The sequence below is a fragment of the Paramisgurnus dabryanus genome, chromosome 7 (genome assembly GCF_030506205.2).
Source record: "Paramisgurnus dabryanus chromosome 7, PD_genome_1.1, whole genome shotgun sequence".
Lineage (NCBI taxonomy): Eukaryota > Metazoa > Chordata > Actinopteri > Cypriniformes > Cobitidae > Paramisgurnus > Paramisgurnus dabryanus.
Genome location: NC_133343.1, coordinates 39,321,639 through 39,336,507, shown reverse-complemented (window position 1 = coordinate 39,336,507; position 14,869 = coordinate 39,321,639). Strand labels below are relative to the sequence as shown.

Here is a 14,869-nt window from a genome sequence, read left to right as displayed (position 1 = left end):
CCCGAGCCCTCTCAGGTGAACAATACAATCTTTAAACAAGAAAATTGATTGATTAATAGGTGGCCACCAGATTGCATTGCCCATCGAGAAAGTTAGCTGTGGTCTCAGGTTCTGTGCTCTTTTTGATGTCCCATCTGGTGTCAATTGTTTTTACCAAACCTTAAATTTCAAATGTATGTTTGGTAACCTATAAACCAAATTGTTAACCAAACAATTTTTCAGTAATAACCAATTAGCATTTATGTCAAACCCTTTATTTATTTGGGCTCTTTTTATTTTTTAGGGCTCATTATTCCACACTCTAACCCAGTATTCATTCACCCTACACTCACAGGACAGCAATTAAACCCCCCTTAACAGCCCGCAGAGACTGCCTAAGGGAAACTCTCTCCCTGCCTGCCAGATGCAAGTTCACATTTCTCTCACTCACACACACTCTGCAGCTGCATACACACTCAAAATTCAAACACACAGAGTACATATATTTTCATACATAAAACCTTGTATGCCACCTCTTGATATCACCTTATATACCCAAATCAAAGGACCATTACACCTCCATCAACATGGTCGTTAACTAAAACAATAAAATATACCACTTTTAAGCGGTATACTGTCAATTTTGCTACACTTACAACCACACAAAATTGACCCCTATACCATACACCTCCGTCCTACTGGTATAGCCTCCTATATTATACACTTACATCGACAAATATAGGTAACTCTAACGCGTTCTCTTCAATTAAAATCTGTTTCAAGTCACTGTGATCATCAACGCCAACTCATCAGTAAGAAAATACAGATTCATGCATGCATGCCTTAATTGTATCCTTGAAATCAAAACCCAGTTCACATATAGGTTCTTAAATTTAGAAGAGCTTAAATTTCTCACCACTGGGAGCAAATTCTGGCAAACAACACAAACCTAATTAATAAGCAAAAAGTGCTTACCTTTAGTATATGGCCATGTTGTTTGTGTTGCTCATCAGGTTCGCCCAGGTGGTGTGACTGTCCAGCTCTTTTCTATCCCGGGTTTCGGCACCAAATGTTGTGGTTTTCCTTTTAATGTTGTGGTTTTCTTTTTCTTCAAATAAACAATCTTCAGTCTTAGGTTTTGATTTCAAAGATGGACTTTATTGTTAGCGAAATAAAGCCGTGAGGAGATCTTGCAAGATCCACTGGCTTCTTCTGGCATCATGGCTGATATATATATGCTTTGGCTCCCTCCTCCCCTCCTATTTGCCCCTGGGCTATTCCCTTTGTGTCCGACATTACAACACATACCTGTTCCACACAGATGGCTTTTATAACTCTTAACACAGATGGCTTTTAAAACATCTAACATATAAGGCACCACACAGATGGCTTTTATAAGGCATAGTAAACTACTTCAACAGATGGCTTTTATAAGGCATAGTAAACTACTTCATAATAAAAATGCATAGTTGGATTATAATGGTAAACTCAGGATGCACATTTAAAGATTAAAATAAACTTCTTCACTTTCAGATCCTTTTCTTGGTGTGTCTTGATGTTTTCTATTGGCTAAAGAGTAAGTATTACTTTGTTCATATTTTCACAGCCACCAGAATCAGACTCAAGTCAAGTGCTCAAAAGTGAAATAGCATGTTGGTCTCTTCAATGCAATGATAAATAAAATAGTTATAACTAATTAAATAGTCATATCTCACTTTGACTTTATGTACAGTTTGCTGTTTTTTGTTTCGTTTTATTTTGTACCACCAAACTTGCGCGTATAACTACGATAATAATACTTTTTCTGATGCTGCTGTTTACTCCATTGTAGCATGTCTCTGTGAAACTGACAATCTCAGGTAGGAGCTGCTGGTTTGTGGTTGGCAGTATGGATCACAGTCTGCGACTCATGAGGAGCTGGGCTGGAGACATGAAGAGGTTGTCAACAGGTGTGTTCCTGTACTCTACCAAAATGAGATAGGGATCAGTCATGTGGGCCAATGTGTGTGAAACTTAATGTTTTTGCAAAGTCTTCAAACTCTTTGTGTTGATATTGTGGACCTTTTAATTTCACTGGTATGCCATGTCTCGCGAAAGTGACTAAGCTTGCTGATGACAGTGGCAGCCATAGTAGTGTTGAGTTTGTCTAATTGGAAGAAATGGTTATAGTAATCTACATTAACCATTTATTCATTGTTCGAGGTGAAGAGGTCTGAAGCTAATATCTGCCACTGTCTGATTGGTATTTCATTAGGAATCATGGGGTTCCTTGGTATTTGAATTATGTTGAACCAGGCAAGTACTCCATCTTTCGATCATGTGTTCTATCTGCTTACACATTTCTAGCCAGAATAACATTTCGTGCTCTTAGCTTAGACTTCTCAGCGTGTGCGCATATCTCAGGTGTGGGATTTTTATGTTGTTTTGTTGGTCGGTATGTCATGTTGTAGTTGATGTGTTCCGTTGTGCTTTCTGTGCTGAGATATGTGAGTAAATGTCTGTGTGTAAAGTTGAGAGGCTGTGGTTTCGGTTGGGGGAGAGACCAGCAAACGCTGATAACAAAGCCCTGAAGAGAAAACACGCAGAACAGATGGTTTCAATAAACAAGTTGTTTGCTTTATAACTATGTTATATTTAGAGAAAGTGAAAATTAGTATGTTTAACTAATGAATGCATTTAACCAATTCATGAACAATGGAGTACTGTTGTGTTGTTGAATAATTATGTTTTACATATTTACTGCCTACATTTCATGCTGATTGCTAAAAGTGTTAAAGTTACAAAGATGTCCAAATAAGGACTGTGGAAATTGATTTTGTTCCATGTTATATTTCTTTAATTAATCATTTTATTCTATAAACATTGTGTGTTTTATATATGCACTGAGCTATTATGTAGAAATGAGGTGTTTATGTTTGAGAGTGGAGAGTTACCAGTTTTTGTGTGTGTGCTGCAAGGAGGAATTTAGGAATTTACGACTGGTATCGATCAAGATAAGAGAGAGGCCTGAGGGGGAAAGCAAACAGGCGACTATGTCATTAACTAATGCCTTAATGTTCACAGGATGAAATATGCAATGTATTTCTTACTTAATCAGTATTAATCATTGAATAATTGATGTAGTAAATATAAGATGTTGTCTTTGATAAATGTGTATTAACCAATGAAATGAAGGTTGCATACAGAATAACTTAATGGGGGCAGGGCAGCTCAACCTTGAAGAACAGAATCTCCTGTGTGTCTGTGTGTTTGTGTTTTCTTTGCTAACAGATGGTTTTTAATAAGGATTAAAGTGTTTCCTTAGAAGTAGTATTGCAGTAAAAGATTTAATATGTGTTTATCTATCTAAAGAAGTTAATGTGTGCCTTATTCATATAACCAATTTTACAAATAATGAAATGATGTCATGATATTGAAATATGTTTTACATAATAATCACTTTCATCTTACAGCTTATGTTTTTTATAAATGAATGTTTTATTAATGATTTGTTTCTAAGAAAGCATTATAACATGCTATTCAAAGTGGAGGAGTACTGGAGAGGAACTGCAGGGCTCCCAGGGATGAGAGGAGAACAGATTGTTTTTTCTTTGTCTATGTGTGTCCATCTTTGCCTACAGGCTAAAATTGGGTGTGGTGATGGAGTCAGATGGACGAGGGGAACGGCCTTTGTGGGTGGAGATTTTCTGAAGAAAGATCAACGTCACATATCTTATAAATATGCATGTTACTTCCTGAGCTGGTGGTTCGCTACTTGAGAGGACCCAGCGCTGTTAAACTTTTTCAATCTGATCAATAAATATTTGAACTTAGATATTCGTATCTTGTGCCTTTCCTCTAAATTATGAACATGCAAATGGACGCCTTAAAGTCCAACAATTGGTGACCACCGACGTTTTGTGGAGGGAAAGGAGAGAGTGAGAGGAAGGAGGGTTTCACATTGAAGAAACCAGAGTAAGGGAGGGCTCCATTTCAACACAAAGAGCGCTCTAATAAACAAGGTAAGCAGAAACCTGTTGTATCGAATTCTGCTATTTGGACATATACCAAATTAATTGTGTTGATAAGGAGATCCGAACTGAAATTGATTATTTAAACAATAAGAATTGATCAGAGTGAAAAACTTTTTGAAATTTTTGAATTTTTTTTTTTTTTTTGTTAAATAAAAGGTTGAGGATTCCTTTAACGCATTAGGCGTTATAAAATACCGACTCGGTTGTAGCCGTAAGGAGTGAGAGGCTCTTGGATGAAAGGTCCATAAATACTGTTAATGGCGGTGTAAGTTAACAGAATTAAATATAAGGTTGAGGATTCCTTTAATACATTAGGTGTTATAAAATACCGACTCGGTTGTAGCCGTAGGGGGTGTACAGCAGCCCGTGAGGTGTAAGGCCTACGAATACTGGAAAAGAAAATTGACGTCTTACTGTTATTGTTGTGGTTTTGTCTGAGAAATTGTATTGTAATAGTATTTGTACCGTGTATTGTACGTTGATATATATTATGGCTGAATTTCAGAAAGAGTGTGATGAATATGTGTGTTCACCGGTGTATGTGCCATGGCAAAAAATATTTCAATTCATGATGGCCCAAACTGATCCTAAAGATGTTAAGAAAAGACAGAAAGAGGTTGCATTAGTTAGGGGAAGTTGACAGTGGTGCAGCTGCAAAGCCAAAGGAAGTTAAACAAGGAAACAGTCAGCCAGACTCAAGTATGACACCTACGGCTCCTCCTGCAGCTCCACCCCCAGTGAAATTGATCTACCCCTCCTTGCACACACCTAATCCTTATGAGAAAGCCAAAGCCCAAATGAAACAGCCTGTTTTTCAAATCAATAGTGGTGAATTAAATGTAGATGCAGATTTTATTTGTGTGAAAATGTAGTGTGTCTGTGATATAATGAGTCTGTTAAAACCATAAATGGGATTAAGCAAAACCTAGCAGAACGACAGAAGCGAAGCTTTGAAAGAAAAAACAACAGATTAGACAAAAAGAGTAGAGACCTAGTTATTAAATGTGGAAATACAGATGAACAATTGAAAAAGGACAGAAAATTGTTTAAAGGTGAATGATACAGATAAATTATACAAAAAAAGATTTAACAAAATGAAGAGGAGTCTTCATCTGATGGTGGAAGGTGGTCACAAGATAAATTTTATTTTAAATTGAAAGGCAATATTTTGCAATGGGTTAAGTTAAACCTTGAAAGGCTGAAAGCTCTCATCCTTTGACATTCAAGAAAGTGAATAAAAGCTGGCAATGAAAAGACAGTGGCAAAAACTGTGTGTGACATCAAAGTGTTGGAGTTGAAAAGAGAGAAGTAACTCATAAACTGGACTGAGAACACATTCTATTTGAATGGGACTATACTTGAACTCAAGCGGTGAAGGGGGCACTGCATATGGTCAGAGACATTTACAAGGATGAAACACCAAAAAGACTGAGTGGAATCCAGAAAGAGACTAACAAAGACAATAATGTTCTTGGAGGCAAGAGAAACTGGACAATATTTCACTGGACACTGAACTTTTTCATCTTCATACGGGCCTTTGAGTGAAAAAGGGGAAAGAGTAAACAGCCGTTCAATGTTTATTAAAGACCTTGTTACTATAGGGACACAGACAATCTTTATGAGAAAATCAGCTAGACACATTTAAAGGCTGATCAAGAACTTTGTTGTTAGGTGTGACTACCTGTTCTGAAATCAAATCAGACTCCTATTAATCTGACAGGAAGAAATGCATAATTTAATTTGCTATCTACAGAGGAAGTCAGAATTCCACTGATGGTACTGAGCTAAAAAGCAAATATATATGGCATAGAACAGCTATGGCAGAAAGGAAATTAAAATGGATAAAAGAAATAAATTGAAAAAGAAAAAAGAACACCATAGAACACTATAAAAGGTAAACAAGAAAAGCTGTGAGTATAGAAAATAACTGATTATTGTGACCAACTTTGTATTTAAGGAAATCGCCAGCCCAGACATCATATATGTGCATGAAGGTGTTCACATGGCAGATCTAATCACTGAGGGTGAGCCGCAGGATTGTATACCATTGACTGATATACAAATTATTCTTATTGTAATTAATTATAGTTGTTATACCATTGACTGAAAAAGCAAATAAATTGAGAGATGGTTTGTTCGCGGTACCACTGACAACTACCCCACCGTTAATCACACTGTTTACAGATGGTTGTTGTTTCAGAGCAGCAAATGACACATTGAAGGCAGGCTTGGCTGTGGTTGAGCAAGTTGTGGGTGATTTTGTAACACGACTGAGTGGTAGATTGAAAGGTAAACGGTCAGCACAGAGAGCTGAAATGACAGCTGTTATCAAAGCCTTGCACTACACTGGTGAAGAGAGGGTGATTGTTTATAGTGAATCTGCATATGTGATTGGTGCAGTATATATGGAACTGCCATATGGCAAATAGGTGGGTTTGAAACCAGGAAAGGCCGGCCTATAGTAAATGCTAGCAAAGCCTGACACATACTACAGGCTGTGAAGGTACCTAATGACGTGGCTGTTGTCAACTGCCTAATAAACCACTTATATCCCCAACCATGGTTTCCCAAGACAAAGTTAGATCTGACAAAATTGACAAACACGCACTGGAATTGACATATAGTTTCGGGGCTGCTTATCACCCCAATGTTAGAGCAAAGATGAAATAATGAACCTGACTTTGACATTAAAACTTGACTTGACAAACTATGTGCACAGACAAAAATAACACGGCTTGACGCATTACCAATTGCATTAATGTCTATTCGCTCTTCTGTTAACAGGATTTCTGGTTTCACAACCTTTGAATTGCTTACAGGTCGTCAGTTTCCAGGCCCACGGAACGCCTTGGTGCAGGATCCAATCCTGCCACTAACTAATGCTGTTTATTTCTAGAAACTAACTGCTATGATTGAACATTTTTCCTGCCAGGCTACCAAACAACGAAATTGTGAGAACGACCCAGCTGTTAAAAATGATGATTGGGTTTCTAACAGACACAGGTGTGGACCTGAGGACTCAGGTCCAAGAGAGGGAGAGTGTTGAAAGTGAAAGTGAATCAGCTGGAATACAGAGAGAACAAACAGGAAGTGAAACATCAGTGGTAACACATCAGTGGTAACACTCACACAACACCAACAACAAAGTCAACAAACACACTGTAAAATTGTGCATAAAAAAGGTGACATTTTTTCCAGCCCAGTAACAGAACCCCTAGCACACTATGTGAGCACAGATTGTGCCTACGGAGCAGGTATAGCCGTACAGTTCAAAGCAAAGTACGGTACACAAAAGGTTGTAAGTCAAAACAAACACACAGGTGAATGTGCAGTTACCCATGAGGACGACGGCAGATTGATTTTTCATTTAATAATAAAACAAAATTGTACTGATTTACCAACATATGAGAATTTTACCTACAGCCTCAGATGTATGAGAGAGTGGTGTGAGAAAGAAAACATAACAAGTGTATGCACTCCCCGGCTGGGGTGTGGCTTAGATAAATTGGATTTCCACAAAGTGCTGGAAATCCTGACAGAAGGGTTTAGAGACCTGAATATCACAATTACCATATATTCATTATAACCTACATACCATATTGACCTTTGAATTTTGATCTTTGAATTTCTTAAGTTTCTTATACAATTCTACAGTATTAATTTCATATTTAATTTTTCTTTTCCTTTCTGAATTTACGATTGTTATTTGAGTATTAGCCAATAGGCATAAGTGTATTTTTTCCACAGAGATGAAGCTATATGGAAATTGGAAGGTTCTGTGGCCCTAGGAGGTATAACTGCAATTATAGTCACCATAATATTTGGCATAAACAATGGAGATCCCTGTGTAATAGACTGATAGTGTCTGCAATAGAGAAAAGAGAATAGTCCACCCCCATATAGCATGCCCCTATTAGGCCTACAGAACCTGGACGAGGAGGAAGAAGAAAATGTGTGACCTCTTTCAGAGGTCAAGAGAGGGAATTGTGGGATTTTTATGTTGTTTTGTTGGTCGGTATGTCATGTTGTAGTTGATGTGTTCCGTTGTGCTTTCTGTGCTGAGATATGTGAGTAAATGTCTGTGTGTAAAGTTGAGAGGCTGTGGTTTCGGTTGGGGGAGAGACCAGCAAACGCTGATAACAAAGCCCTGAAGAGAAAACACGCAGAACAGATGGTTTCAATAAACAAGTTGTTTGCTTTATAACTATGTTATATTTAGAGAAAGTGAAAATTAGTATGTTTAACTAATGAATGCATTTAACCAATTCATGAACAATGGAGTACTGTTGTGTTGTTGAATAATTATGTTTTACATATTTACTGCCTACATTTCATGCTGATTGCTAAAAGTGTTAAAGTTACAAAGATGTCCAAATAAGGACTGTGGAAATTGATTTTGTTCCATGTTATATTTCTTTAATTAATCATTTTATTCTATAAACATTGTGTGTTTTATATATGCACTGAGCTATTATGTAGAAATGAGGTGTTTATGTTTGAGAGTGGAGAGTTACCAGTTTTTGTGTGTGTGCTGCAAGGAGGAATTTAGGAATTTACGACTGGTATCGATCAAGATAAGAGAGAGGCCTGAGGGGGAAAGCAAACAGGCGACTATGTCATTAACTAATGCCTTAATGTTCACAGGATGAAATATGCAATGTATTTCTTACTTAATCAGTATTAATCATTGAATAATTGATGTAGTAAATATAAGATGTTGTCTTTGATAAATGTGTATTAACCAATGAAATGAAGGTTGCATACAGAATAACTTAATGGGGGCAGGGCAGCTCAACCTTGAAGAACAGAATCTCCTGTGTGTCTGTGTGTTTGTGTTTTCTTTGCTAACAGATGGTTTTTAATAAGGATTAAAGTGTTTCCTTAGAAGTAGTATTGCAGTAAAAGATTTAATATGTGTTTATCTATCTAAAGAAGTTAATGTGTGCCTTATTCATATAACCAATTTTACAAATAATGAAATGATGTCATGATATTGAAATATGTTTTACATAATAATCACTTTCATCTTACAGCTTATGTTTTTTATAAATGAATGTTTTATTAATGATTTGTTTCTAAGAAAGCATTATAACATGCTATTCAAAGTGGAGGAGTACTGGAGAGGAACTGCAGGGCTCCCAGGGATGAGAGGAGAACAGATTGTTTTTTCTTTGTCTATGTGTGTCCATCTTTGCCTACAGGCTAAAATTGGGTGTGGTGATGGAGTCAGATGGACGAGGGGAACGGCCTTTGTGGGTGGAGATTTTCTGAAGAAAGATCAACGTCACATATCTTATAAATATGCATGTTACTTCCTGAGCTGGTGGTTCGCTACTTGAGAGGACCCAGCGCTGTTAAACTTTTTCAATCTGATCAATAAATATTTGAACTTAGATATTCGTATCTTGTGCCTTTCCTCTAAATTATGAACATGCAAATGGACGCCTTAAAGTCCAACACAGGTCAGATATGACTATTTTCTTATCTTCACTGGTCAATGAAAGTTTGTCTTAAAAGTCAATAATGTATGTGGGAAATTGTCTCCTCTTTGCAGGCCATCCATCCAAGATCATCTATCTGAGCTGCTGAAAACTGCCTCGGTACGGATCTGTTGGAGCTTTGTGTCACTGACTGGTAAGTTTTTATAATTAAGTGAATCTACATGTCCATATCTTTGATGAGATTGTCATGTTTTGTTGCTATGGTCTTTCTGGAGAGGGTGTCTGCCACAGGAATCTTCTTTCCTGTTCCGTGTTTGATGTCATATTTCTAGGGCTGTAGAATCATTCTTTAAAGTCGTGGAGGAGCGGCATCTAGCAGGACCCTATGAAATCATGGATTAAAGTTTTCCGTCGCTAGACGGATTTCCGTCAATTGCAAAATTATTAAATTCACTTTTAATAAAGACGACGTGTATCGACGTGTTTTTTAAAGTTGGATGTGATCAAAGCCTGGAGTGGAGCTTTGAGTAATGGACTGTAAGCGTTCTGTAATCACTACGCACCGGATCCACTCCGGGTTTTCTGGCTGTATCACGTTAAGCTGAGGTAAAACTTTATTTCAGCTAGCATGGACAAACTTGTAATGCAGAAAGGCTCCGATGTTTTGGCGATTGATAAAGGTGTAAAAGACCAATGGAGATTGACTTGGCTTAGCGAAATGATTAAGATTGGCAAGCCTTTCAGTTCGTGGGATAAGAAAACCAAACCGCCAGGTAATTTACGTGTCTTTGCGATTAGGGGTCCTGTATTTTGGGGGTAAATGATTTCTCACGTACGTGATCACCCGCGTCCCGTTTTTGACTGCTATGCTCATCAGGCTAGTTGCTGATACAACGGGTTTGTTAAACTTGTGGGTAAACTTAATGTGACGCCACAAGAACCAAGAGGCAGATGACATCCACATCCTGTGAGAGCTTTTTCAGGAATCATAAGAGGAGACTGCTTCCGAAATGGTCTCGCGGCACTTTGATGTCATCCACCTGTCGGTTCTTGCAGTTTCATTTGCGTGTGGTCTCAAAAAACGTACATTTGTACATATATTTAAGCGCTGCAGTTTATAAACAAGTGATATTAAGCCATACAAACACAAACAACAGTGTTAACGTTAAATGCGTTCGCTGTTTCTGTGTCAGAGCTGAACACGTAAGCCGCGCATTCGCCTCTCATTGAGCTTGTGAGTATTTTTGCCACTTTATTGGGCTTAAATACAAATATGCGTCAAAAATCCCGTCTTTGCAAGTATCCTCATATAAACACAACCATTTAGGTCTTAGGAGAAAGTAAACAGCAGAACCATTGCCCATAAAATAGCACATCAGCGCTGCCTCTATTGTAACATAATAATTTGTTGATAAAGGTACAGTCATCAATTAACAACTGTCACTATGATTACAGGCATCCTGTGCGAATTGTACACTAGTTTAACTCGAGTTACACGTTCAGGGTTTATATTCATACATAACGTTACTGTAAGCTGTTGTGTGAACAGAACAGACCCTGGATTATTCGTTTATGTGTACTGAATAATATGATATGAAAAAGTTGTATTTGTTCACATTAGTAAATGCATTATATAACTTGAAAAAACAATGAAAAATATAGAATATATAAGCATTTATTAATTCTTGTTTATGTCATTACAGTAATTGATGGTCGTTCATGGTGCATTCACTAATGATAACAGTTTCAACTTTGATTAAAAAAATTATTAGTAAATGCTAAAATAAATACATTTACAATTAATAAATAATTAATAAAAGATTCATTAAAGGTGGTGATATTGGAGGCGGTGCTAATGACGGAGTAAGACGTGTCTTTAAGACCTCCTCGAGCCAAATCCGTTAAAAACTATTTTTCAAGAGCCAAAAACTATGTAAAATATATGTTTTTGAAACGCACTTAACTTTAAAATACTACAATTTCAAATTCGATTGGATACCTCAACATGAGCAAACAAAAATCCAGGAAACCGAAATCGACTCAACTAGGCCTTAATCAACCTCCGGCCTTGCCTGACACGCAACCCGATGAGTCTAGCGGCGATGAAGAGGATCCACCTAACCGAACTCTACTAGCTGCTATCACAGCACTCAGAAGTGAAATGACTAAGATAAAAGATGACATCTGTGAGAACTTGGAAAGACGTATTGAACGTGTGTATAATGATTTGAGAGAGGAGATTGTCACGACTAACAATATGGCCCAGATGTCAATTGCTAATCTTGAAGCAAAATCCCAGACGCTACAAGCTAAAGTTACGGACATAGAAGAAGCCGCTACTACACACTCCGATAGCATTACTCAACTTGAACAACAGGTGACTAAACTCAATGCCGAAGTTGTCAGCCTTAAACAAAAGAATGAAGATTTAGAAGGAAGATCTCGTAGAAACAATATCAGAATTACAGGCGTACGAGAGGGGTTGGAAACGACAAAACCGAGGGATTTTATTGCCAACTTGCTGAGGGACGTACTCTCGCTGGATGAAGCCCCGCTTATTGACAGAGTCCACAGGACCATCCGCCAACGTCCGAACCCCTCTGACCCACCACGCCCATTTGTAATACGTCTTCATTACTACCACGTCCTGGAAGACATTCTCCGTAAAGCTGCTGCTAAGAGAAATCTCCAGTATCATGGTAAACCCATAAGCATCTTCCCCGACTATCCTCCATCAGTGGCAAAACAAAGAGCGCAATTTAACAGAGCCAGGCAAATATTGCGCAACCTACCCGGCGTTAGATATGGTTTACTCTATCCAGCAAGACTCCTAGTGACCCATAACGGCACCCAGTCATCCTTTACAGATCCGCAGAAAGCCGAGGAGTATGCTGAACGCCTCATCACAACACCATTGGGACCAATTGGAAGTTGTTAAAAAAAACTGATAATATATTAGGTACCATTACTGACAGAGAGCCTTACAGACTATGGTAAGATAACGCGACAAGAACTGTAAGTGGAGAGATAAATATTAGATTTTTATTGTCAACATGCTACAAATCTCTACTTATGTTAATATCCTTTCCCATTTATGTAGTGCTGCTCCACAGTTGCTGAAGTTTTGCTCTGGAGGTACCCATTAAGATTAAAGTATAAGAATACATTGTTAAGTTTACAAACCTTTCACAATATATGATTATTATATAGGTTTTACTTTTTTCTTTATTATTATTATTATTATTATTATTATTATTTTTTTACTCTTAAATTTACCTATAAATAATTTGTTCTATATTATACATGGCTATGACATTATAGTTAGGCTTGAGGGCCTTACCCCAAAAGGAGTAACATTCTTTGTTAGTTAGGTTACTCATATAGGGAAGTTTTGTTTTTGTCTCTTCCCGTTAACCATTTTCCTGCAGCTACATTAGGTTAGCTTAAGGTATTTAAGTTTATGTTGTTTACTTGTTTGTTGTGTATTGTGTTTATGCTCGTGAATATGCGGAATTACAATTTTTGTGCAGCAATAGAAGCAAGTCTCATTCTTTATATTTCATATAGATATTTGATCCATTATTTTATTCATATGCCAATTTCCCTTTCTATTACATATGACGAATGCATTGAACTTTAAAAAGGGACTGACATTTACAAGCTGGAATATACGAGGCGCAAACAATCCGGTGAAAAGAGGTAAAGTTTTGAATCACCTTAAGTCACTACACTCAGATATAACCTTTTTGCAAGAGACACATTTAAAAGACAACTGTCATAACAGATTGAAAGCCAAATGGGTAAAAGAGATATATCATACGTCCTTTTCCACAAAAGCAAGAGGCGCTGCTATTATAATAAAGAAAGGGATACCCTTTATTCATAATTCTACTATAGCCGATAAAGACGGTCGCTATATCATTGTCTCAGGAGAGATACACAACACAACTTTAACTCTCGTCAATGTATATGCTCCCAATATAGATAACCCTGCATTTTTTAAGAAAATCTTCAGTTTACTTCCCAATTTATCGCAAACTATGTTAATAATAGGAGGAAATTTTAACACGCCTTTAGACCCATTTCTTGATCGGTCAGCATCTCGTAAAATTCCCAAAAATAATTCAAGTGTTCTTATAAATTCATTTCTTAAAAGTATGAACCTAATAGATTTATGGCGCTTTACCAATCCATCTGGTAGAGATTATTCCTTTTTTTCGGCAGTTCACAACTCGTATAGTAGAATTGATTATTTTTTAGTTGACGCTAAACTAGTTCCATTCACAACGAATGTGAAATATCATACCATATCAATTTCAGACCACAGCTCACTAACATTCAATTTACATTTGGAAGGTATGGACCCACCCACTAGATCTTGGAGATTAAACCCTCAATTACTGACAAATAGGGAGTTTTGTGAATTTATTGAAGCTCAAATAAAACTATATTTTGAAACGAATGATACCCCAGAAGTCACATCATGTACTTTATGGGAAGCGTTTAAGGCCTATTTGAGAGGATGTGTGATTGCATATGAAACGACCAAAAAGAAAAAAGAAACAATTAAATGTAAACATATTGAAGAACAGATACAACAATTGGATCGACAGAATGCTTTAAACCCCACTCCCGACTTGCATAGAGAAATAACTAATTTGAAATATCAATTGAACCAACTTCTCTCCAGGAAAATTACATCAGCTTTCTTATTTACTAAACAAAAATATTTTGAATTTGGAGAGAAACCTCACAAATTATTAGCTCGTCAACTTAAAAAAATTGAAGCCGACCGTGCTATTCACAGGATTGGAGATGACAGGGGGCATATATTATTTAAACCAAAGGAGATAAATACACGTTTTTTAGAGTTTTATTCTGATTTGTATACTTCAAAATGTAATTATGATCCCAACATTATGAATAAATTCCTAGACGAATGCAATCTATTAAGAATCTCACCTGAAAACTCGGAAAGGCTTAATATAGATATTCACGCCACAGAAATACAAAAAGCAGTAGCCTCTCTTAAAAGCGGAAAATCGCCTGGACCTGACGGCATACCGATTGAACTTTATAAAAAATTTAGTGATATTCTTATACCATTTCTCCATAGAATGTACAACCAAGCTCAATTAGATGGCGTCTTGCCACCAACATTAACTCAGGCTACAATCACTGTTATTCATAAAAAAGGTAAAGATGAATTAAATGTAGGCTCATATCGCCCAATTTCTCTATTAAACTTAGATTATAAAATATATGCAAAAATACTCGCCAATAGATTAACTCCCTTAATGAATACAATAATTCATAATGATCAAACTGGTTTTATATTAAATAGATCCTCAACGTCTAATTTACGCCGTCTGTTTGATATTTTATACACTGACAGAAAAACCCACAACGACCTAGCCATATTGACTCTCGACGCCG

At 37.0% G+C, this 14,869-nt stretch overlaps 2 long non-coding RNA genes across 5 annotated transcripts in view; both read left to right on the top strand.

Annotated features, from left to right (window-relative positions):
• Positions 1–14,869, top strand: part of LOC135734359 (uncharacterized) — a 32,264-nt gene that overhangs the window by 8,083 nt on the left and 9,312 nt on the right. The gene's annotated exons all lie outside the window — the stretch shown is intronic.
• The window catches only part of LOC135734420 (uncharacterized), a 29,722-nt gene that overhangs the window by 6,552 nt on the left and 8,301 nt on the right, over positions 1–14,869 (top strand). For 3 of the 4 annotated variants that reach the window (XR_010527327.2, XR_012336996.1, XR_010527326.2), the window contains exons 2-4: positions 1,513–1,555; positions 1,811–1,928; positions 9,547–9,626. This is a non-coding gene — a long non-coding RNA (uncharacterized lncRNA). Of the gene's footprint in view, positions 1–1,512; positions 1,556–1,810; positions 1,929–2,233; positions 2,383–9,454; positions 9,627–14,869 lie in introns of all 4 variants that reach the window. The other variant, XR_012336997.1, reaches the window with a different exon arrangement.